Raw genomic sequence first — 24,407 nt, forward strand, 5'->3', positions numbered from 1 at the left:
AAATTTTCAAACTACTTTCTTTTTCAAACTACTTTTAAATAAAAGTGTTTTGACTATAAACACCTAGTGTGATAACTTAGTAAATACCAAGTCTTCCATAAAGATAAACTTTTCATCATTGACTGTTTATACTGATGTTCAAATTATACAGGATTGCAAGGTAAAAGCTTGTTTAATTTCCTTTATCAATTTTTCCTAAATATTTGTCCCAAATTCTCCAAAGTTGACCCAGCATATTTTCAATGTAATTATAAACTTATGCGCTTAAACTTATTTGATGAGTTACAATCCATTGCACTTAAATCTTTACTTGTGCTCAAATCATTTCATCTTTGCTTCTTGGAAGCTTATTAAGGTTGACTCTTAAGTTCTAAGAATATAACCCTAGGTTTCTTTAATAAAATCTTTGCTTTCTGGTCTAACATATTTTCCAGGTTTATATTGTACATTGCAAGGGCCAGACCTAGAACCTAGAATCAACCTTTTCTGCAAAGCCTACTGTCCTTTCAATGAGGATAGATTTTAGAAACTGCACTCTGGGGGCTGAGATTGCTCACTGATAATAGGCCGGTCATTTTTCCTGGTCTTTTGAGTGGAGAGACATAGACTGTGTGTGTGTGTGTGTGTGTGTGTGTGTGTGTTCATATTTCTTAAGACACAATATGTGGTATATTCTTATTGATGACTCCCAATTTAAATGCAGGATTTAAACTTAATTTCATTTTCCAATATGTTTCTCCCTCAATCACAATGAAACTCCTCTGTCTCAATGATACAACATTTATTGAATTTATCCCACAATATACACACAACCAATTCAGAATAACTTCAGCCTTACCACCAAAGACATGGTTATAGAAGACAGGGTTTTCTGCAGGACTTTTTTTCTGTTAGGTATATGTCATCCTAGAGATATAAAGACAAATTAGTTTACTTTGTTTTATAATTTATAAAACATTTACATTGCTCAAAAGTTAAATCTACACATCTATCATTTATCTACAGAGAGATCCAGTCCCCATCACCGTCCTATCCACTCCATTCCTTCCCACTCATTTTAGGTGATATTTACACTTACTTAAATTTCATGATTTATATGCCTATTTTACTATAAATAAATATAACATACATATTTATACACATATTTCCTAATTTTTAAATGGTAGCAACTACACACACACAATAATAATAATAATAGTTAGCACACATATATATGCTATGCATATATCATACTGCATTTCTCTGAAATGCTTTTTCTGTTGAACAGCACATTCTGGAGATCATGTTCTATATACTGTATTCAGCTGCATAGTATTCACATGTTTATTTAACTAATCCCTTATTCATGGACATATGTTTTCTTTATTATCCTTTGCCATAAAAAATAGTGAGGCACATTTTCACATTTCTATCAGTTTATTGTTGATATGTTTTAATATCACTAAATGTATAGCAACTAGACGTATGTGCCTTCTGATGGATGAAAAAAGTATAGAGTATCAATTAAACTTCAATCTAATCAAACTTCTAAATATGACTCTAAGTTTATAGTAAATACAGGGGAATCAACCAAATCCAAAATGTGTGAAATTTTTCAGGGAAAATATTTAAGATTTGAAATAAATAAATATCAAAAAAAGATGAACTATTGTAGATTTAAATGATTTGAAAGGCTTAACTGACCAAGTGCAACATATAAATTTGTTTATATCTTTATTCAAAAACTATTTGAAAAAATAGAGCTCATATGAAAAATCAAAACATTTGAATATGAACCAGATGATTAGATGATATTAAGAAATTATCCTTAATTTTATTTGGTTTAAACAAGTTTTAGTTGTTAGGGATACATACTAAAGAATTTAGGCTGAGATAAAAATTTTTGATATTTACCTAAAATATTACAACAAACATATTGGGGCATTATTTGTTAATACAGCCTTGAATATATGTAGGTGAAATATGTTATCTGGGATCTGCTTCAAAGTAGTCAGACAAAAAAACGGGGGGCTACACAAAACAAAATGGTAAAATAGTTACATTGTTTAGATCTGGGTTATAATATAAAGAATCATTATAACAGTTCTTCTTCAACAAAATACTAAAACATGAAGGTTTGGAGCAAAAAAAGAGGTTCACAAGGTCATAGATCTCATCAATCTTCAGTTTACTAAATATTTAACATTGTACTGGATTTGTTCTAAGTTTCATTACTAATGTTACTGAAGAGGGTCCTTGGAAATTTTTCCTCCAGTTACTGTTTCTTTATTGGTCACAGTTTGATGAACATACTTCACAAAAATTACATTGGATAACGAGCGTATTATTTATAATTTAGACATTTCTAGGAATAAGTTGTAATTCATTTCTCTATCACCCAAGCAACTACAGCAATTTCACAGAGAAGGAAAGAAGAGAGGCAAGGTCTAGTTCAGAGCATCAGTGACGTTCTGTTTTACGACAAAGCACCACTGGTTAGACTTCCCGAGTACTCACCAGTCACTGGTCACGTTTCTTTCCGAAACATGTGCTTCCTTTTGGCTATAGTTCTTGTTTTTCCAGGTTATTTATTCATAGCTACCAAAAGTGCTTGTAATCGTGGAGAGCAGTAGTTTTTAGATACCTGTCAGGTCAAATGAATTCATATTTCCTCTGTTAACTCTTTTAATGGGAACTAATTAAGGTTCCAGGGGGTAAGCTGTTGCTATCTCACTTCAAAATACATCAGTATTTTGTTTTTGTGCTAATACTAAGAATTGATCAATGTTTCCCTTGTTTTTATCACGTTGAGCTGCCCTTATTACTCTGTTGTGATACATAATATACGAATATTGGCAATGTAAAGTCCATGTAGTGTCAGTTTAGCCAAAATAATGTTAAGCAAACCTTTAAAAACCTGAGCATGTTGCTTCAAACAAATGTGTTAATAAATTGAAATATCAGTTTCAACAGACATGTGTTTTCTCTTTCCCCGAATAATTGTGGGGTGTCCAGAATTAACAGAGTTCTTATTTAAATATCACAAATTCAATAGAGAAATGGGAAGATAAGTGTTGTGGTCTATAGGTGGAGCACTGGTGCTTTATTATTATCATTAATTATTTTAAAAAATAATACAGTCTCTCTCAAACTGATATACTTTTCCATCTCGTCCCCTTTCCTTGAGAGTGAGGCAGCAGAGATATGTTAAACATTAAAATAATTTAGGTCATAACACTTTTTCCGGTCTCAAGTGTGTGGGGTTCAGATTGCACTCCCGTATATATAATATACTCAAGGCACAGCTCTTAGCGAGATGCACAAACGCTACTGTCAATCACACGTTTCTATTCTTCAAACTGTGTCCATATGTATGTAACCAGGCATACATTCATTAATGACAATGACCATTTTCTGAAATCAGACAATACTATATTTTGAACATGCTTGATAGGTTTTCCTTATTTTTTCTTGCATTTGCATACTCATATATATAAGAGGTCAACCACATTTGGCAGGGTCACTTAAGACAAACCCTTTGGAATATAAATGATATAAAGATAGTAATAATTCAGATGCTTTGATAACTATGGACTTAGAGATACATAATTGTTCTCACTTCACACTGTATTTGACATTGTAAACACTATTTCTGTTATAAATCGGTGTCTCAGCTGCACATTGCAACTTGGAGTAGACCATTGAGCCGTCCTCTTAAGTATTATGACATGGAGAAAATCACATTGTGCCTTAACCTATCAACAAAGGAGCAAAGCAATTACAGAGCTAAACAGAGTCCAGGAAGACCCAATAAAGAAAAATCCAAGAAAATTTGGTGAAAATTCTTAAGGGGCCTTCCAATGTTTAATTTAGGCCTGAGGCATGATTAATATTCTGATTCTAATTCAAAAGACTGAACCACAAAGGTACATCTTTTGGGTATTTTTAATAAGCATAGTACAACACTCCGTGAATTAACAGCTGGTCTGACTGGTATTTTACTTCTTCTTTGCTTACTCAAGTGAAGCAGTTAATATTAGTATAATCATCAAACTAACACTAGTCCGGCAGAGGGACAGATATTTTTTTTCCTAGTGTTGTGATGGAGAATATAAATTTTGAAATACACACAAAAAATCCATGGCTGTATTAATATTAATTAAACCATTGTTTTAGATCCAATACACAATGGAAGTGCTTTTAAAAAGAAAAAAAGTAAAGAAAAATTTAAAGCTCTACTCCATTGGAAAAAATAAAATGGCATTAATTGTATATTTCACACTTTGAAAGTATAAGCAAAATATCAAATACTAAAATTATTAAATGAAATTGAATAGATGTTGGTGATAAATATTGAGAATAATATTATTATGAAAAGTGAAAAACATCACTTATTGTGTTTGTTTATTAGTTAGTTAAAACTATCTAATAACTTCAAGATGAAAGTCTTTCTTCATAAAACTGTATGAACACTTATATTTTATACAAACCCAATACAAAGGTCACATTTTCCTGATCAGTGAAGAATAATATTTAGATCATGCAGCACTGATTTTCATAATTTTGACCATTTGCAAATAAGATTCCGATTTGTCATGCTCATTCAGATTCAGATTAATCATTAGTTGCTAATATTAGTTAAAAAGTAAAAAAAGGAATTATTTGATTTTCATTTCTAATACATTTACAGAGGAAGCATATTTGAAGCAAAATTTGGAACATAATACTTCTTAGTGTTTTATGCTGGTCATATTTAATTTTCATGCCAAATTTCTCATAGAAAAGCTCATGTTAAGCATTACTGTAAGTCCAAGTCTAGGTCTTTTAACCATTGTGATCAAATCTGATCATTCTCCAAAACTAAATGGAACTACAACTTACACATATTTTATAGCTCTTACTAATGACATTTAATTAGCTTGTAAAATCTTTAACATTTGCTGTTTGCCATTTCATTTATGGTAAAAAAAATTGCAATATTTTTATTGATATTATGAAATGCTAACTAAAATATTACGATCATGTTTCTAATTAAAATCATTATTACAAAAAATTAATTCCATAGTACTCAAAGATGTACACTAAAATACGAATGAACTGTCTTCATGTTTTGGATTTTTTTTTTTAATTCTATAATCAACCATTTTTAGAAAAGATGTGAAAGATAGCAGCTTTAAGTTTGACTGCATTTAGAAACTGACCCATTTAATATTAATAGGCATTATGCCTCTTAATATTTAGCAAATTAGGGATATGAAATGTGTCACAATATTATGTACAGTTAGAAATGTTTTTCCAGTTTTTAAGTTTTCCTGAATCAAGTGCAAAGATACTTTTTTTGCAGCATCAGTGGCACTATTAGTCTGATGACTGTCTTCATCCTCTCCAAACATTTTCTCTATGAGAAGGAAACATCCACGCACCCTCCTCTCCAATAACAAGATGAAACAAACACAAAGCAATTGTCATGTTGGTTTCAATTACATAACCAGTTACATAAACTGATTTGAGATGTCACACACAAAAGTAACAGGGTGTGTAGGAACTGTGACACACTGGTAAGTCTGTCCTCAATTAAGGCATTCAAATTCAATTTTTAAAAACTCCATGCAACCAAAGAAAAACACACTGGCAGCAAGATTCAGTTTCGAAGTCATTGATTTGAGATTCTGGCTGGTAAATGGTCTATGTCAAAAGCTACCCAGGTTTGTAACCCCTGCCTGTCAAATATTAGCTGCTGAACTTGACTGATAAAGGGGTGAATTAAATTACCAACTACTACAAAGGACATTTGTGACTGGCTGTTGAGGAAGTCCTGACATCAAATGTGGCTTTACTGAAAATAGATAATTTGTTTATTGGAGACATGTAGACGAAAGATTGATTATGAAGTTTAGAAAAAGAGAAAGATAGAGAAGAGAGAATAAAAAAAGCTAAATCAAATTTCATTTTCCCTCAAAAATGCTCCAACCAGAACTGTAACACAAGTGTTTCAACTTCTTGCAATTGTAAGAAAACTCCATTATTATAAAGAAATCCAGATTCTAGCACTACTTTAGTGACTGTCCTAGAAATTCCTTATAATTTTTAGAATTCATTTAGAATTAGTAAAACACCAACATTGTATTAGAGCTATATGATTGCTTCTATCTTTTCCAGATCTAAATCTTACAAATGCTATTTTTATGGCATAATATTAACTGTTGAAATAAAAGCTTAAATCTTCACAAAAAATATTAAAGAAGAAATTCCAGCACTTAGAAGAAGAGAAGGAAGGTGGGTGAAAGGGACCTAAAGGATGCATCTTATATGATTCTGCCCTCCAAAGACAAAAAGTTCTAGAGAAGATTTTCAGACATGGAAAATTATTCATAGTTTGTGACTTCTCAGAGCATTTATACATTATCAGTTATTCTAGAATTAAGTATTCAGACAGAGAAGTTTATTGCACATTTAATACAAGTTTTATTTAATCTTTAGAGTGAAATTTTGTTACAAAAGTATAACCTCCTATTTTACTAGTAAGAACAGAGAATTCTGTTAAAGCAGATTTACAGGGAAGTTCACAAGGGCACATCTCTAAACCATAGATCATATTTCTATTGGCAGAAACATAGCTGGGAAAGACTCGTAGAATTTTAGATGCAGAAATGTTTTCAAAGGCCATACTCAGGATTTAGTGTGCTGTTCTTATAAAACTGTCTTCTTATTTTAATACAGGACTCTCCATAGTCTATACCTATGAGTACCTACTGAAACCAAACTAGTAGTACTTTTGGATTAAACCAAGATGATCAGTAGACAAATAAAAATTAACCATCACTTAATTGTATAATATTGGCTCTCTCTTTATATAGTAATTAGACTTGCTTCTATTCTGATTGAATTTTTTAAGCTACTGTTTGAATTTTGTAAGCACATTTATCTATTAAATAAATTTAAATTTGGTAAACTTTAATGTGCCAGAATAATTGTAAACTCTTATTCAATATCTTTTTTTAAAGAGGCTAAATTAAAACAAATGCTATTGTCTTTCATAACTTATTTGTCACTGAAAAGCATATTTGTGGAAAAAAAACTTTACCTTATTTATTCCTATTTAGAGCATGTATTTTTACATACATGAGATGTTTCTCAAGCTCAAAGACTGTTTGCCAACTTTGGTTTTATGGAAAGAAGTGTCCCAATAGTTGATATGGGAAGTAACTGACTTGGACGTTAAGAATGCCAGGATGGGGGACTAGTCATTCAATCACAAGAATCAAAATCACTGGAGAACACATACTGATGAAGAGAATATTTTCCTGATGTTTTGCCTTTTTAAAAAAATCTGTTTCAGGATGTAAAGAGGAAGAATTGATGAGGAATCTGCATAACTTTGGGACAATGACTGAAGCCACAAAAATATCACAGTGGTGGCAAGTGCTGGAGGAAGAATGGTGGGGAGGATGGCTAGAAATGCTAGTGGCCTGACACTCCTGGGAGAAACTGCACCCTGGACTGATTGTGAGGGAGAGAGGGAGCTTTCTGTTGCCTGCATCCACCTGGAGCAGTGCTTCCATCTTGCTCAGCTGGTGGAGAGGAGCATGATGTGGAAGATGACCGTATAGTTTTATAATTTTGAAGATGCCAATTTATCCCTGCTCTGCATAGACTTCTTTTTCTTCTACAGTTGAGGTAAAGTGCTTTGAGATCCTCCAAGTTTAAAGTTGAGGATAAACAAGTACTGAAAAGAAAGAACTAGAAATGGCTCTCTCTAATTGAATAAAGAATCTAAAGAATCAACTCTCTTATATATATTAAAAGTTTTCAAGTTGCAAGAAATTAAATACCTAAATAATTGGAAAAATATATGAGGTTCATGGACTGGGTGTCTTGATACTGCTTAGATATCAGTTTTCCCCATATTGATCTCTAGGTTCAATGCAATCCCTATTAAAATTCAAAAAACTTTTTCATAGAATTTATTAAGCTGATTTTAAAATTTATATGGAAATGCAAATAACCTAGAAGAAACAAAAACACTTTAAAAAAAGAATGTTAGAAGATTTATACTACAATGATATAGTAATCAAAATAGTGTGTTATTGTTGGAATAGACATACTTGTCAATTGAACAGAATAGATTCTAGAAGACTCACTGCTATAACACTTTTGACAAAAGCACAAGGCTATTCCGTAAAGAAAGTACAGTCTTTTTAACAGTCTTGGAACATCTTGACTATGCATATAAGTCTCAATATTTAACTCACACAGCACACAACATTTAACCTTAAATAGAACCTAGACCTAAATATTAAAATCACAGGTACAAAAGTTCTAGAAGAAAATAGTAAAAAGTCTTTGAAAACTTGAATTAGGCAATGGTTTCCCTTAGATGGGCTACAAAAAGTAGGAGCCATAAAAGAAAAATATTGATAAATTGTGAACCATCGAAATTAAAATCTTATGTTCTTAGAAAGACACCATTAAATAAAAGAAAGGAGAACCCACAGACCAGAAAAAAGATATTCACAACATATAAGCTGAAAACAGCTTGTATCTAAAACACAAAAAGAGCTATATAAATGGAGTATATAATCTGTAGAAATTGTGAGTCACTATAGTGTACACCTGTAACTTATGTAATATTGTACATCCACTGTACTTCAATTTAAAAACGATAGAACTGTAAAAAGATAAAAACAAAAAATAAAATGTTCAAAGAATGTTTACAAATCAGTTATAGGATGGTAAGCAATCTAAAAGTGTTGAAACGGTTTGAAAAGTAGGATTACAAGCAAATAGATAATGAGTACAAGAAACAATGCTCAACATCATTAGTAATCAGGGAAATTCACATTAAAATCACAATGAGATTCCACTACAAACATACAAGAAAAACTAAAATGACAAAGACTGAAAATATCAAGTGTTGATGAGGATGTGGAGTAACCGGAACTCTCACATTTCTAGGGAATAGAGTCTAGCAGTCTCCTGTAAAATTAAACATACACTTACCAAAGTAAGTTTATTTTTTAAATAAGTGATGATTAAATAGAATAAAAACAGTTAATCCAGATGACTATATGCCACATTTTAGAACAGATTTGATAGATTCATGTTAAGAGAATTTCAAATAATTATTTATATTTGGCATAAATCAGTTTGAAAAGCGGTGTTGTAACTGGGCTTGATACGGCATAGTGAGTCAAAATCACATGGATGTAATGCTCCAATTCAGGAATGATTTTAAAAATTACTGTTTCCTGGTGACATTTAATCTAAACCTTTATGCACCTGTGACTGTCATTGTTCTAATTAAAATTCAGAGATCACATTCATTTTTACCTTTTGCTTGTTAAAGTATTACTTTTAAATTTCTTTTTCTGTAAGAGTACTAAACATCTGATTAATAGTTTCCAAGTTTTTGGAGGATCATAGACAGTACTAAAATCTGAAGAAGCAATCTTCTCACTTTACAAAAAAAATACAGCAAATTGCATTCACATGAAAGTTAAGATGTAATTTTAGAGGGTCATTGGTCCTCTAAGGCACATCCATATACTTCCTAGGGATCTATGAAGTCTTAAAGAAAAAAATCCATGATTCAAATAAGATTTTGAAATTTTGAAAATATGAGACAGGCAGACACAGTTTCAAAATTTCTTCTGGCTTGCTATAGATTTAATTTAATGTAATAGTGAACAAAACTCTTTACCATTTAACAGTAAGCATTTCTTGAAAAACCAAAATTTACATCATTATTGGGAGGACATATTGGATGGTGGTTGTAAGTGCCACATCTAAAATCATTTGACTTGAGATTCTGGATCAGGAAGTGGATAAACTTTTAACATACTGAAGCCATAGTTCTCTCATCTAGGAAGTGTGAATAATAACTAAATCAGTCTCTTCAGTGGGTATAAGGAGTAAGTGAGATAATCCACAAAAATTACTTAGTAGAATGACTGGCACATATAGTGCACTTAATGCATATTAGCTACTATTAATGTTCTCACTGGTGACATGAAGACATAATTTGAAGATAATCTTCCAAAGATGCTGAGGTTCTGTGATTCCAGTGTTCTCTTTAAGTGGTTGCTTTTCATTATTACTTTTACACTTATGTAACAAAGGAATACTATTTTTATTCTGGACCCTAGTGTTTAGTACTGCACATATTCTTTTCCTTACATTATCGTCGAACAAAAGAACTCTGATGATACGCTGCCCCGTACAAAGCTTCCTTGTGTAATATTAAGATAGATCACTTGCCAAAAGCATAACCTCACAAGAGGCCAAAGGCATGGGGCAACAAAAACGTCTTTATATAATGACTGGTTCACAGGCATCCTGTGCCTTTTAGCATGATTCAAATTTCCTCATTGGATTAATTCTGTACAGCTCTCACGCATACCCATGTCCCTCACAAATCAACTTCCCTTGCTTCTAGAATGCATTAGGGGTCTTAGCTTCTTTTTAAAATAACTACAATCTAATTTTCTCCCCAAGTTTTGTTTTCAACACAGAACAAAGAGGAGCTGAATATTTAACTCCCTCATCAATAGTAAACATATTGGTAATATAAGATAAAAGAAAATTGAAAAAGAAAACTTTGATACTCAGTACACCACCTAAAGTTGCTCAAGCTTTAAATTTATACAATTAAATGTGAAATATAAAATAATTAAGGTTAAAAACCATGCAGGACCAGAAAAGGGAAACCTAGAAATTATTCTATTAAAACATAATCATAAAACTTTAATTATATTCAGCATTCTAGGTTAGAATGATGAAGAATGCCTACTTTTAAAGTTAGTTTGAAGGTAGCAGATCCTCAGTTCACTTACAGTTTTTTTCTCTCTTTATGTTTTCTTTTTATCATGATTTGCCTTCGTTGACTCTCTTCTGTCAATAAATAAGACAGAGGTAGGAGTAGCAGTGATAATGAAAACCTAAGGGTGTTCAGAACCAATATCCATACCTTATTATCACAGCTTCTCAATTTCAAAGGATTATCATAGTCATATACAGAAAAAAATAAAGAACTTATATATTATAAAGCTCCTTGTGCCTCAAATCAGAAAAAGTGTGTTGTTTACATTGAAATTTCTAAAAACTGAATGACATATCTCCATTTTAGGTTTTGTTGTTGTTTGTAAGACCATGACTGGAATAACTATTTTGTTACATTCTAAGCACTTTAAATGGATTTTATCCACCCAAATAAACATTTAATGAGAGCATATAAATGTATAAATGTCTTGGTCCTTTGTTTCTGCAACTTACCTAGATTGGTTCTGTTTATACCATTGCAAAGAAATCGATGTTCTTTCATTTTTCTAGTTCTGCTAGTCTTGTCTATATTTTCTGTTCTTTGAACTTCCTTGATCAAATATCAAATATTATCTATTCTACCTCTTAAATATCTCCAAATATATGCACTTTTCTCCATTCCATCAGGCTCTTTATATATCTTGTTTGGATTACAGCAATAGCTGCCAAATCAGTGTCCTTTCTGCATGATTTGGTTCCCGTCTATCTGTTCTCTAGATTGGATGAAACTTTCTCAAGGCAGAACAAATCATGTCTCCCCTATTTACCATACTTTAAGTATAGTATTAATATTGTGCTGTTAATTTGTACTGTATATATATATATTTTTTTTAATTTTTTGTATCTCTGCACCCCAACCTCAGAAACATAGACATACACTAAAAGCTTCCTACTGCCTGAATGATAAAGTTCAGTCATTTCACAAGGACAGTCAAGGACTTTCATGTTTCAGCCTCTTGCTTATCTTGTCTATATTGACATATACCACCCCTATCTGTGTAGCCTAAATTTTTCCCAGATCTTTTTAGTCTTTGTACATTTGACATGATGCTTCTTCTGATTAAAAACTCTTTAGTCCTTATTTGTTTAAAATAATACCTCACTAATTCTTTCAAGATTCTACTTAGATGCCACCTCCTTACTTATTCAAAAATAGATGTGTAGCTTAAACACCTCTCATGGGAGACCAACAACAACTCGAGAGCAAAGATCTTGTCCTAGCACTCCTTGTGTGCACAGCACCGAGCCCCTACTTAATGCTTATAAATATGTGCTAATGAACGTATGCATGCTTGGCTCTCTTCCTGCATTTTCACTTCACTCCTCAGGTCGCCTCACCCCACACATTATTTTTGGATAGACCCACCTGGTCCTATTGACACTCTCTATCAAACACATTTCAGAATTTGTTAAAGCTGGGTGATACACATGTAGTACAGCAGCAAAAGGTGAGTTTCGATGTATAATTTTGGCATTTGAAAACAACTGAGATAACTTAAGTGGTATACAGTCAGATTTGCATATTAGCATAAACACTTTTATGACGGTCTGAAAAACTGATTGGCTATGGGAGAGAGTGATGTTGGTGTGGTCAATTCAGAGGCTATTTCAATAGTCAGAAGAGAGATGCTGAGTACATGGATATGAGTGAGGTAGGAAAGAAAGAAGCATACTTTAAATACTTAGGAGGTAAAATCAACAACTTTTCATTAGAGATTCAGGGGTGAGTTAGAGTCAAGGAAAATTCCTAGGTTTCAGGCTTTCCCACTCTGCCAAATTAGAAAAAGAAGAAGAAATTTTGGGGTTGGTATATGTGGCAGTGAGTGAATAGAGAAAATAATCAATTCAGTACTGGATATGTTAAACTTGAGAAATATAAGAAAAATATATGCTCAATACATTGAGCAGAAAGGTTGGAACAGGTTTAAATGTATAAATCTAGAAATCTTGGCATTGCCAGACATATAGGTAAATATTTGATACTATTAAGCCTACAAATACTATTTGAAATCATGAGAGTACACGAAATTTTCAAAGGAGACCACAGATTTTTCTCCAAGACGTCCAAACCAATATTTTTTCCAGATGACATAGCTGATGAAACTGAAAACTGACTTACACAGTACCTCAAATAAAAGTTCTTTTATCATTTACAAAATAGTAATAAAAGTAAGCTGATTCATCCCATTGTGGGATCCACAGAGTTTCATTTTCTGACTTAACTCTCTCATTTCTGTTCAATGCACTCTAATGTGGTGCATCATTTTGCTTTGCATGTTATAAAGTACATTTATATAGCACTCAAAATAATTCCTTCATCTTTTCTTTAATCCAGAATAATTTTTCATGGTTGGCACTTCTTTATTTTATCCAAATTCTGTCTTTTTGGGTTGTGTGTAAAAGCTGACAAGGGTCAAATGATGTGTGGGTTGAAAGTAGTTTCGTGATTCATGGGAACGATTAAGCTATGCAAAATTATCACTCTGGCACAATGAATTTCTTATGAAAGCCTTCTTAATGCAAAAAGGAAAATGAAACATTCCATGGATTTTCCATCTCAAAAAAATGTTAAGAAATACACGGAAAATAGCCACATAACAGTTTCCAAATAATGGCCATATAGCTCTGTTGTCATGCAAACATTTTTCCACTGTTGCCTGGATGCGAGTGCTATATATTTACTGGTTCTCTTGTAATTCTGACAATCTACTGCATGACTCCAACCTTATTCAAATATGATTTTTTTTAAGTTTGTGGTCAATTTTGAATAATTAGAATAATAATATCTCAGGTATTTGTTCAAGGTTTGCTATTTATTACGTTCTTTCATAAAGATTACCTCATTAAACATCCAAACTGTAGGTTGCCCAGTGGCAAAAATTGTTTTAAATTACATTTCCATTTGACTTTCATTGTTGACTCTTCTGACCACACGAACATGTAGTTATTTTTAAATGGTTTCTTATTCTATTCAAATATTTAGAAATAAGTTTTATAAACTAAATGAATTAACATATAAGTGCTCAAAACAAGGTCTAACAGAAAACAAGTACTTACTGAATCTGTTGAATAAATAAGAAATGAAATAGCCATCTTCAAGAACATTTTATGACCCTTCATTTCACTTGATCCCTACTTTTATTTCTATATGCCTAGGTCTTACCTGCTAGGTTCATTTTAGCTTCTCCTTCAGACACTCCTTACTCACCACTAAATTTAATACTGTTAAATTCCAATCATGTAAATTTCTTGTAAAAATGAGTATTATTTTCTAACTTTCAAAATCCTTATTGTGTATTTCAAACTTAATCAGCCAATTCTACTGAATTACTTATTACCCCTCCTTAAGCAATGTGTTCTGCTCTCTTGACATAGAATATTCAAGACATGGAGAAAAAGCATGCTAGTATGTCTGTCTTTGGGACAAGTCTGTCAGGTCTAACTTAAACACTGCCTTTTCCACTGAAGACTCACCTGCTTATTACAGTAGGATAGCAGGTTTCCTTCCTTTCTACTCTGATGGAACTTAATGCTTAAGATTCAAAAAGCATTCATCACCCAATGCAGGGAATAATAGATGTGTTGGTGTGACCTGCCCTGCTTAGCAGAGTGGAAGCTGATTAAGGACTGGCTGAGACTTGGCGAGTTACACGTTCACCTAAGTTTTCCTGAATGTTTTTAATTGGTTCAGAAGTAGCCTATAGTAGATTAACACTTTTGCTCTGCCTTTTGTATAGAGTTCTAACCATACTGGCTTCTCCCATCTTCAACTTCTGTCCACACACCGAACTGTAGCTAGATTTCCTCCTAAGCCTCGGGTCTCGATGGTGAGTCTCTCTTTCTTCCTTTCTCTTCTCCCCTTCTTTTCTCTTCTCTTCACTTCTCTTCTCTCAATTCTCTCTCTCTCCTCCTTTGAAATATGAATTATGAAAGTCTTGCCAAAAGAATGAGGAATGTAAAAAATACAGGAAAAACCTATGTATTCGTTTCCTAAGAACTCAAAAATAAGCATGGCATTGTAATTCATTAAATGAGTCATTAAAAAACTAAAATTAGGCAAGAAAAGGAAAAGGAAAAATCATTAAAATATTGAAACCATCTAAAAATTTTCTCTTAATAATGCACTAAATACATATGTATCTGGTATCCAACAAACAAGAGAAATTAGGGAAGACAGAATTAAGAATTGACTTTAAATATTTTCTTCATAGATTTTGACTGTTTGATAAGTAAGTGGAAGGCTCAGGAAGGAGAGAGCCAAAATGAAAATCCCTCAGAAATGAGTCTGTTTTATACTAACATTTTAATCTTATAATTATTAAACTGGACAATGCAGGCAGCAGCCCTAGTATCAAATTAGTATCATTGCTTTCCAGGAGTGTATTATGATATTGAGATTATGATCTCATGTATCATAACAATTAAATACTGTTTAAATATGATTATAAATATAAAGGTGAAATGCAGCTAATCAGTTTTAATGTCCATTCATCACAAATTTCCTCATTAAGTGCAAATACCTCTCATAAGCATTCCAATTTGAAAACTATACATTGCTGTAACTTTAACACTAAGTAATAACATAATTGTGGTTATTCCATAGCTTTTCCAGAGGTAAAAAAAATGAAAATCCAGGAGTTTCTTTTAATGATTTTGATTTTGAAACCTTCATCAACTTAACTGCAGGCAACATGTAAGGAAAATATTTAGAAATCAATAAGTATGTGTCAAATTGATGATTGGATGATTTAAAATAAATAGAAAAACAAGCCTCCCATTTCAAAGTGCTAATATTGTCCTAATTGATCAAAAATAAATGTTACAATTATATAAACTTACAAAATGAAGACTATAAATATTTATCCCTTTTGCAACTTATTCTTAACTGAAAACAGTCACTGTTAGAAGTATTCTTTAGTTGTATGAGGCTGAAGTCCAACACTGCATTTCTTCAGATTAGAGGTTATCTGAAGAATGTAATACGGCTGTAGAGACAAGTTAGCTCTCTATTACAAATTTAAACAGAGGTAGCAAACATAGAGGTACTAAATATTCTAATCCCATGCATTGTATGCAGCATCAGCATGGTGTCAAAATTTCAGGTCTATCTGCACAATTCCAAATATTATACAGTTTAGCTTATTGTTTTCCTGCTTAATTATCTATTTAAATGCATATAGTATATATGTGTGTATATTTAGTCATGTTGACAAAGGTTTCACTCCCTTAAAATGATTACTAGCATTCCTACAAACTTCAGAAACATAAAAGACTTTAATCACACCAGTTATCTCTATTTGGGAAAAGAACCACAAGGACATCTTTATTACCAGGAATAAAACCAGAAATTAGCCAATATTAGTGAAAATAATACCAATCATATGGACTATTTTACTAATTCAAGCTGTTACGCTACAACTATCAGACTAATAGTCAGTTGTTTTTACATTTATGAGAAGTCAGACACAAAGATGATCTCATAAAGATCACAGGCTTTCAGGACAAACAGTTATATTAATGAGTAATTAAAATACAGTTTGATAAAAATTATATAAGTTTTCAGGGCAGCTGTACGGTAAATTCAAGAGAAGAGTGGTTAACACTTCTGACAGATTTAGAAAAGCCTTCAGAGAGAAAATGATGTTTGGGTTAAAACTAATAAGATGGAGGAAAGACATTCCAGGACAAAGCGTAATGCAAGGATCATTGTATGCAAGATTATAATTATTAAATAGCATAGGATATGCAAAGATATCTGCAAATTTGTGAAATAGTAAATAAGTTTACAGAGTAAGAAATGAAACCACATCATTGAAAGCCTTCATCCATATTTTTATTAATAAGCAATAGAAAATAGAAATTTTATAAATAGAGATACAGAATTATTAGTATTTTCATTAATTCAAAGTCCTTCAGCAAACACTTTCCTAGGTCTGAAGATGGCACATGAAAAAATGCCTAATATTGCTAACTATTAGAGAAATTCAAACCAAAACTACAGTGAGGCATCACCTCACAGCAGTCAGAATGGCCATCATTCAAAAGTCCACAAACAATAAATGCTAGGTGTGGAGAATAGGGAACCCTCATACACTGTTGGTGGGAATGTAGTTTGGTGCAGCCATTATGGAAAATAGTATGGAGATTCCTTAAAAAACTAAAAATAGACATACCATATGATCCAGCAATCCCACTCCTGGGCATATATCCAGAGGAAACTTTAATTTGAAAAGATACATGCACTTCAATGTTCACAGCAACACTATTTACAACAGCCAAGACATTGAGGCAACCTAAATGTCCACTGGCAGATGACTGGTTAAAGAAGCTGTGACATATATATATATATATATATGTATGATATATATATGTATATACTATGGAATACTATTCAGCCATAGAAAAGAATAAAATAACACCATTTGTAGTAACATGAATGGACCTGGAGATCATTATTCTAGGTGAAGTAAGCCAGAAAGAGTAAGAAAAATACCACTTACATGTGGAATCTAAAAAACAAAAAAGAGAGAGACAAATGAGTTTATTCACAAAACAGAAAGACTCACAAACATAGGAAACAAAATTGTGGTTACCAGGGGGAAAGAGCAGGGGGTGGAGGAATAAATTGGGAGTTTGAGATTGGCAGATACTATTATATACAAAACAGATAAATAACAAGGTCCTACTGTACAGCACAGGAAACTATATTCAATACCATGTATAAACCTATAATGAAACCTATAATGAAAAAGAATATGAAAAGGAATACATGTGTATAACTGAATCACTATGCTGTACACCAGAAATCAACACGACATTGTAAACTGACTATACTTCAATAGAAAAAATTTTTTTTAAGTTTAAAGAGCTGAGAAGTCCTTACAGAATTGATGAGAGCTTACAATCCCCTATTGAGAAATGTGTAAATATTTATCAAAATTTCAAATGCACGTTACTTTGACCCATGAATTCCACCATTAGAAATGTATCCTACAGAAGTACATGCAAACCTGCATACAGACGGGTACAAGGTTATTCATCACCACATTGTTTGAAAGAGGAAAAAAAAAAAAAAGGAAATATTTTAAATGTCCTACAACTGGGTATGGAGTAAATTACAGTAGCTTCAGGTGATGGAATACAACAACCAATGAAATGAAAAGGATGAGATAGATCTATATGAACAACTGTGGAAAGACAATCAAAAGAAAAAATGTAGAAAATGCAGTTATTATATTCTCTTATTTAAAAAAGAATGACTTAGGGAGGTGGGAAGGGACAGATTGGGATTTCAAAATGTAGAATACATAAACAAGACTATACTGTATAGCACAGGGAAATATATACAAGATCTTGTGGTAGCTCACAGCAAAAAAAAAGTTACAATGAATATATGTATGTTCATGTATAACTGAAAAATTGTACTCTACATTGGAATCTGACACAACATTGTAAAATGACTATAACTCAATAAAAAAATGTTAAAAAAAAATAATGACTTAGACACAGTCTTGTTTTTCAAGAGTGAGAAAATCATTGAGAGAAACAGTAATATGTTTAAAATTATCTATTGTTTATGTTTCTCTGATCTACAATTTTTTCATACAATATTTAAGATATATATATGTATATGTATGTGTATATATATATACATATATGAAATTATATGACAACAGCATATTTTAAAATTTAGGAAAATATCCAAAAGACAAGGAAAAAGTTTGGCAATAAGAAAAGAATTTTATGGTAGAAGGACACATACACATCCATACTTGGCCATAATTGATGACTCCAGGGTTTTTTGAAACCAAAATATAAAAGTAAGACTTGATAATTATACAGTTCACAATGGTCATAAGATTTTTTTTTTTTTTTAGGCTCAAAACCTCCATTCTTTTTGGAGTGAAGTTCAAACAGGAATTTCTCATCAGAGTCCTCATTAAGAGCACATTGTATGATGTAATCTATATCTTTAGCAATATGAAATGTGAAATAAGGAGATTCATAAGGATATTTGGTAAAAAATCACTCAACACATAATCATACAGATCACAATAAAATGTGATAAAAGAAAACTCACAGAAATCAACAGTTCCAACAATTGCTCCTCTGCACACCTCAGATGAAAGATTGTTTTGTTGACAGTCATAATCAGTTGGAGAGCAGCCTACGATGCAAGGCCATCTGTTGAAAAATAAATAAAACGTGTTATACTTTAGAGCAAATTATCTGGGTGGATTTTCCTGAGATGGCGCAACTAATGCAAAATTGAGGAATCAATTGAATGCTGAGGTTGAATGATATTGTCATCTGCAATACACAATTTCTATTTCTCAGTGAAATACCCTTATTATTCTCTTGGACTTATAAAATAACAGTTTGATCTATTTTCTAAATGAGGTTCTATGCAAGATCTCATTTGAAGAAAGTTTACTATTATCGATTTAAAAAATTTTAAAGTATGGAAATGACTGCTGTGATCCTTGGAGTCCTCTCAGTGAAACACTGGGACAGTGTTGAGATTTCCTTTCCTTGACTGTCCTCACTTTAGCCAACCTTCCGACTTAGGAGCCAACCTTTATCTCTGTCTTTAGCAAGCGTTTATTCAGTGGAGACAAATTTGAATTAGATCAGCACTGCCTTACATCTAATTAGAGAGCTGAATGTTGCAAAGATGTCTACTCAAAATGTTGGTGATGGTAGCTTTGAAAAACACAAATTGGTGAACGTGGTGTCTGGGAAAATGGCGTTTTGATTTGAACATCGTGAGAAAGGTGTCATTAGAACAAAGCCCTAATGCTAGACACATTCCCTGTATGACTTCAGAGACATATTCTCTATAGCACTCTTACTTTCAACCACTGTGATATCTTACAATGTCAAAGTTTGAGACTGATTCATATATAATGGGTTAATTTAATCACATCAGAGCTGTGTTGGATTAAATCATATTTCTGATCATTCTCTTGAGATACATTCTGAGAAAAGGCTCTGCAGTTGGATTATATCAGCTTTCCTCAGTGGTATTCAGCAAGGATATTTTTAAACCTGGACTGGGAACATTGTAGTAAAATCTAGAGAGTAAGTAGCATGATATCTGATATGTAGTTTATCATCTTAATTCTTCATCAATAAGTTCCGGGTAGGAGACATGAGCAATTGTCTGATTCCATGTATAATCTCATTCAACAAAGAAACATTCATTTCAAAATTTTGCTTTAAAGGCAGATTGTATTTCTTTCATATTCTGAGTTTAACTCCATGTTAGATAGTAAATGACAATAGCAAATTTATTCTATTTATTCTAAAGAAAAAAAGAGTTAAAACAGAAGGGTTTGCTCGATGACATCAAAATTAAATAATTAAATTTTAAATTGACCTTAGTAGAAGACAAAAAAAATCAACAATAAAAAGGGAAAAGAGAAAAAACAACCTGAATAATTCTGAACACTTCATGACACAAGACTAAGAATGCATTGCATTAAAGAATATTCAGAAGCTCTTAATGACATAGATACTGTTAATTGTGAAGATGATGATATCCATGAAAAAAAAAGTTCTTTAAAATTAAATTCCCATTTTGTTTAGGACACAGCACTTAAGGGGTTAAAACAAACTCGCCTTTTCAACAAGGACAGCTAGATATATTTCGACAGCACCAAGCAACCCCTTGGCCCTCCTGAGTAAAAAACATTGCTTGCATAGACTTTCTTCCCAATAAATTATTTTTAAAATGATCAAACTGTGTCATATTATATGTAATGCTATTAAGAGTAATATCTAAAGTACTTAAACTAATTATGCCTATTTTGTAAGATTAATTATCATTAATAATTTAACATATTTTATCATTTAAGTCAGTATCCGTTCTGATCTTTAACTTTAGAGAGCGCACTGTATATGTACCACATAATTAGGGCTTATGCATCACATAATTAAGGCTAAATACTAGGAAATCAGACTAATGAGACCAAATCAAACTGAATTATTTAAGCTTTTTTTTTCTTTAATTTTAGAGGTAGAATATTTAGTAATTAAACACTGATTTCATTTTCTTGAGTTTGTCTATGTCTCCTTTGTTTTTAAGGTCTTCGCTACAGAAGTCTTCAAAAGTGTGACCCTGAGAAGTGAGAAGTCATGAACAGAGGCAGGTGATTTCAGTCTTTTTCTCTCTGGCCCTCGTCTCTCCTCCATTCTTTAGTTTCCTGCGGTCTTCATCGTTTCCTTGTTGTTGTGGTTGTTTTTCCAGGGTTCCAAGGATCTGTCCTCAAAGAGGAATTTGCTCAGCTTCCTGTCATTTTACATTCTGTTCTCCCAGGGCCTGGCTGCTGTGATGGGGAGTTAACAGCTATTCAACAAAAAATATTATTCAGGATTTCAGATTTTTGAGAAATCTTTTCAACAGAGAGATTTTTGTGTTCTTCTCAACACTTTGTGCCCTCATTTATTTATCCACTCATTTAATCATTCTTTGAACAGATGTTTGTGGATGGCTATTGTGGACCTGACTGTTGTAATGAAGCATAACTGGTGAGGTTTGGGATACGTGACTCTGATAAAGAACGAAGCACATTTGAGGATGTCATTCCACAGATTTTCACTGAGAGTCTCCTACGTTCCCAGGAGCTCGGTTAGGTACTAAGGATAGAGTGTTGAGCAATTGCAACACGATCTTTACTCTTGGGGCTGAGTGTCTTGTTGGGACAACATAAATACATCATTCAATAAGATGCCTCATGATGGAAGACGTGTAGGGTCATCTAGGAGTCAAGAGGTGGAGGATTTAATTTCAAGTAGGGGTCAAAGAGGGACACCTGGAGGAGGTGTCATTTAAGCCAAGGCCTGAGGGATGGTGGGAAATCAAGTAAACATGTGTGTATGTGTGTGGGGATGGGAAATAGCTGATTAAAACTGGATTATAGAAGAAAATATATCCTCTCAACGAATTAAAAATGTACATTTTCAGAAAAGCAATTGATACATCTTTATACTTCTTTAGCTATGGTTACAAGAGATGATGTGTTTCAAGAAGATGAAAGGGAAGATTTACCTTCTTACTTCATCTCCCAACTTGCTGCCTCCCTGATAACTTACTGTTTTTCTAATCCCCTCCCACCTCCTCCTCCCCCAGATTTGGACCCAAGAGAGCTGTTTTCAGGCAGCAGGGCTCTTTACACAGGAAACCAGAAGGAAAGTGAAAAGCACCTTTCGCACAGAAATCGGAGCAGTGACACACACTGAGAGGCTACTCCTGAAGGAAGTTGCCAAGATTTCGAACTAAGACAATGGGAGTGGGAATAAAAAAAGCAGCCAGGTTTGAAAGATACTTGTGAAGAAGTGACACTATGTGGTGAACCAGTGGGGAAACAGCTGGCACCAGCTGGAGGAGGGAATGAAGATTCAGATTTTATCATTTGAGAGTAAGAAACAAGGAGTGAAATACAGACATACACTGATTTCAACATTTTCAATGAATTTTTTTTCTTTTTTCTATTGAACTGTCCCCAATGGCAGAAACATTCATGATTATAGTGCTTTAGAAGTGTTAAGTATCCATCAGATTTCACACAATTAAACAGAGCAACTAGGTTACTTCTCATGTAGACAAACCACCTGCAAACAAGTTGTTTTTATCAGCCAGTCTTGAAACCTCAGAAGGCAGACCTAGTCACCGATGCTTGGCATACGCCCTGGGGTTACCTGGCATTATTCCTGCTGGGGGAAGAGAGTGACTGGCAGAGCAGCCCCTATCCCTGGCCCACTCAGAAAGCTCCTTGTCAGCAGTTCAGGCCCTCTGAGATCTCTCTGCCTCACTGCTACTGTTCTTGGTATCACTCAGTGACAGCAACACTTTGAGGAAATTGAAATTAAAAGTAACTTTTCAGAAGAGTCAGTAACCCATATTCGGGACAAGACACATGCATTACTCCATTGGCAGGTCCTGAATCAGAACATGCTACTGGTTGATGGTGAAAATGTTAGAAAGGATAAAGAAACATCATTTCCCTTTAGTGTCAAGAATGACTTGAATCCTAATTGGCATACTTTATTTAACCATCTCCATTTACAACTGTAAAAATTTTAAGTAATTTTTGCAACCGTATTTTTCACTGGCTCTTTCTAATGGCCTCGAAACTTACCATTACCTGGAATTGTTTTTCGTTCTCTACTGAGGAAAGAAAATAAGACCATCATTACCACAATATTCATCTTGGGTAGCACAAAATGACATACATAATTTGGACCAGGAGACAAATATAATAATACCTTACAAATGAATCTCTTTTTTTTTTTCCAAAGTAGATTTGGAAGATATTATGAATAGAAAAGATCTTAAACCTGAGTCAAGGAAATAGAGTTCTTCATTCATCACAGAAACAAATAGTACAGTAATGACATAATTTCCCATAATCTTGCTTGATCGAGTCAACCGATTTCGCTCATTTTATTACACAAGCTCTTCAAATGTTTTCGATCCATCCCATCACCTGTCAATTCGTGCTTCATTATCCTGCTCTTCAATGTCATTCAAGGTTGACTTTCTCTCAGATAGTCATCCATGTCCAGATAGGAGTCATGCATGCCATTTCCATCTCCAATGTCAATTCGAAACATGGTTTCCCATAATTGTATATTTTAGAAATCATAGTGAGCTCAATTCTCTCTGCCAAAAAGAGGAAAGAACTCAAACTCTCTAGGAAAAGTGAACCTTCAGCCATTTTACATTTTCTGGGAGATTATGAATTAAGATACAGTGTTTGTTCCATCTTATAATTTCAGAGTGCCACAAAAAAAGGGCCTTTAACCAACAGCAATCAGCAACTCTGTCATGCAGTCCTTTTTAAGAGCATGGTTGTGGGCAGAACAACAAAAATACCAATGAATTTTCCAGAGTGGAGCCATTGCTTTAGCCTGCTGCAGTTTCTCTGTGAACTTATGAGTCTGAAACACTTTAAATTGAGCATTTCAGGTTCAGAACAGCACAGTCAATTCACTTTGCTACATGTGGGACAAAGGCTACTGTCACAGTCCTATAAGAAGTAGCTACTCCAAACCCATACTATTTTTTAAATCACATCATCACTGGCCACTGACTTGGTCTCTGTCCCTTCTGCCACATTCATAGTAAAGTAGTAGGCACAATGAAACCAAATGAACAAACACTGATTACTACCCTTTACTCTTGACTTCAGCTCTGTCTGACCAGTTTCATTATCCCAAACGTGCTCAAAAGGAAAGTGAGGATGGGAGAGGTTGAATGAAGCTGCATGGATAAGTGGTTGGGTCTAAATATAAACCCAGGTCTTGTGGACTCCAAAGTTCTTATTTTGCCCCCTTCACAACATTGTATCCAATATGGAAATTTTATGTTTTAAGATCATCAAGTTTAACCTCTACATTGACAGATACAGAAACCGTAGCAAGTATTGAGTGAAAGACTTAATCAATGGCACATAACCTTGTATGAGTGAGAGCTGGCACCAACACCTAAACTGATGAGTCCCAGTTCAACTCTCTTCTGCATTGGATTTGACTAAAAAGACAATAATAGGTACTACAGTAACCACCATCCATACTATTATCACCGCTGCTGGTGGAAAACACACCTC

At 33.2% G+C, this 24,407-nt stretch overlaps 1 long non-coding RNA gene across 1 annotated transcript in view; it reads right to left on the reverse strand.

The window, feature by feature from the left end:
- LOC123613200 (uncharacterized) overlaps positions 1–24,407 on the reverse strand; it is a 124,264-nt gene that overhangs the window by 15,795 nt on the left and 84,062 nt on the right. Inside the window, exons 5-7 of the long non-coding RNA XR_006720541.2 lie at positions 18,878–18,981; positions 2,497–2,623; positions 839–906 (exon numbers count right to left, since the gene is read on the reverse strand). This is a non-coding gene — a long non-coding RNA (uncharacterized LOC123613200). The remainder of the gene's footprint in view (positions 1–838; positions 907–2,496; positions 2,624–18,877; positions 18,982–24,407) is intronic.

This window comes from Camelus bactrianus, chromosome 5, assembly GCF_048773025.1.
Source record: "Camelus bactrianus isolate YW-2024 breed Bactrian camel chromosome 5, ASM4877302v1, whole genome shotgun sequence".
Lineage (NCBI taxonomy): Eukaryota > Metazoa > Chordata > Mammalia > Artiodactyla > Camelidae > Camelus > Camelus bactrianus.